Source organism: Malaclemys terrapin, chromosome 4 (genome assembly GCF_027887155.1).
Source record: "Malaclemys terrapin pileata isolate rMalTer1 chromosome 4, rMalTer1.hap1, whole genome shotgun sequence".
NCBI lineage: Eukaryota > Metazoa > Chordata > Testudines > Emydidae > Malaclemys > Malaclemys terrapin.
In genome coordinates this window covers 48,492,225-48,495,150 of record NC_071508.1, presented here as the reverse complement: position 1 = coordinate 48,495,150, position 2,926 = coordinate 48,492,225, and positions in this window count along the sequence as shown.

Below are 2,926 nucleotides of genomic sequence, written 5' to 3'. Positions count from 1 at the left end.
CCCCCCACAGCCGAGGCCTGCGCCGAACCAACGTCTTATATGACCTCGTACACGTCACCACCATCATGCGTCACTTCCTAGCCAACGTCACATTCCCCCCCGTGCCTGGGACACGTGTCATCAACAACACGTGACTCGGGTTCTATTGGCTCCACCTCTTCCCAGCGGCAGGGAGACGGAATCTGGGCTTTAGGCCCCGCCCCCAAGGTGCAGGGAGGGGATGGGGTCAGGCCGGGGCTCTAGCCAGTCCCCAGGGTGGGGTCAGAACTCTGGCTCCGCCCCCAAGGAGCGGGGAGGGGGAGGGAATCAGGGTTGCCACCGGGGTACAAGTTGGTGGGAATCAGCTAAACAATCCTTTCACCTCCCCAACCCCTGCCCTTAGTATGCAAGGGAGGGGAATCAGAGCTACGCTCCCTTGCCCAGGATGCAGGGAATTGGGGAATCAGTGGTATCTGCTCCCCACCCTTCCCCCCGCAAAAAATGCAGGGAGGAGAGAATCAGGCCTCTATACCCTCTCTGATGCAGTCTGGGATAGTGGTGGGATTCAGAGCTGCACAACAAGCCCCAAATATTCCTAAACTAATTAAAATTTTAAATTCCAGGTACAAGTTCTAGAACATGTTGCAAACTACTCCCTTCTCAACCTGGCATCACCAGTCTTGCTAACTTGCAGTTTCATGGAGACTTCTGTGATACTTGTTGTTTTTCTTGAAGCATCAGTTCCTGGAATCGTGATTGTAATGGATTCTCAGTTTTCATTTTTTAAAAAGTAATTTTTACCTCCTCTGGTTGCAGAGAAAACGTGACCCCAAAAGACTCAAAAGCCAGATGGTTAATGAAAAGAACCCAATTTTTGTTATTTTTTAAAAATCTCATAATTTTAAGATGATCTCATGATGGGGGGGGGCAGTTTCATGCTTTTTGAATGCTTGGAGTGGGCAATACTGCATCACAAAACTTCAAAAGGGCAAACATACACTTCAGGAAAGAGTGTGGTGGGCTGTGTGTGCCCTCTCCTTCCTCCCCTGTACACACATAAATTTGACTCCTAAAATACTTGGTAGCCTAACATTACTCAGAATTCTATACAGGAGCAAAATCTGTAGCCAAACTCTAACTGCAAATTTCATGAATGGGACAAAATCCCAACAAAAATCCCATATTTGCAGTTCTGCAAAAATTAGGAACTCTCATGAAGACTGTAAGGCAATTTCTTTTTGGCTATCAAGATATGAAAAAGGGCACTCAGCTTCTGGTGCTGTGTCAACTAAAGCAGCAGGCACTCTGTGTACCAAAAATGGAAAACCTGATAACACATTCCATTCCCACATAGCAGCAGGTCTGAGCAATGCTCAGCTACAGAACAACAGAGTAAACATCTCAACCCAAACTCAAATGTTCCTCAAATCATTGACAAAACCCCAAAAGACAACACAAACCACTGAGAAGAACAAATGAGAGGTAATATTGAGTCTCATCAATACCCTTAACTCTACCATCTCTTCCATTCTCAACTCATTTGTTCCTACCAGATCCCAGCCCTGGCTTACACCTCAGATCCAATTCCTCTGGCCTGATTGCCTCAAAACAAAATGGAGACCTAGGAGATTTTTTGTGTATAAGATTGCCCTCTTCTCCTCCAGTTCTGTCATCTTTCTCACCCAACAGTCCTATTTCTCCTACCTCAAAACCCCAACACTTGTCTGCCAGTTTTCACTTCCTCCTTAAACTCTCCACCACCACCACTCACCCTCTCCACCCAGATTCCTGTTGACTGCAGGAAGATTGGCAAGATTGGACGTTCCTCCACTTCTCATCCCTTCCTTTTCCACATCCCTTCTTTTCAGTCACCAGGGTGAGGGGGTGTTTTTTAGGATGGGGGAATAAATTTCTGTTTGTACACATAGGGAAAGCAGTAAGAGGACAGAGAGAGTTTCAAGGCAAGGGAATTGTGAGGGCAGGGGCAAGGAAGGTGAACAACAGAAGAAGAGTGGGTCAAAGGGGAAAGTGGAGGAATTGGAAGTGGAGAATAGATGACCCGAGGTTAGTCATTTATTCTCCACTTCCAGTTCCTCCACTTTCCCCTCACAATTCCCTCACCTTGAAACTCTCTCTGTCCTCTTTCTGCTTTCCCTGTATGTATAAACAGGAATTTATTCCTGCATCCTAAAAAACACCCCCTCACCTCATCCATCTCTCTCCTCCCCTTTACTTCTAATCTCAGTGGAAGTCTGGCTACAAGTGCTGCATCAACATCCTTTCCTTTGACTTACTCCTAGATCCCCTCCACACCGGGTTCTAGCCCCTTCATTCCACTAAAGTCCACAACAACCTTCTCAGCCAAGTTTCAGGGCCTGTGCTCCTTCCTTGACTTCACCAGTGGCTTTGATACAGTGGATCACTTATCTTCAACATTCTGTCTTCCCTCAGAATTTATTATGCTGTTTTCTCCTGGTCCTCTTCCTACAGAAATCAACCAGTGTCTCTTTCACTAGAACTTCCCGGCTCATTTCCTCATTTGTCATGCCCCTGCCCTCCCTTTCTGGATAGGTCTCCTGGCTTGGTTATGACTCAGATTCCTGTGCAGTGGTCACCAGTCGGTAGATCGTGATTGACTGATCGATTGTGGAGCGCCTGACAGTCGATCTCAGTCTCAGTCTAGGGTTGCCAATCCTCCTGCAGCCAAACCGGGAGATCGGCTGCTAACAGTCCGGCAGCACAGCGGGGCTAAGGCAGGCTCCCTGCCTGCCCTGACCTCGTGCCGCTCCTGGACACGCACCCCAACCCCCTGCCCCAGCCCTGAGCCCCCCCGCACCCAAACTCCCTCCCAGAGCCCGCACCCCTTCCTGCACCCCAACCCCTGGCCCCAGCCCTGAGCCCCTCCCACACCCCAACCCCCTCCCAGAGCCTGCACCCTGCACCCCCT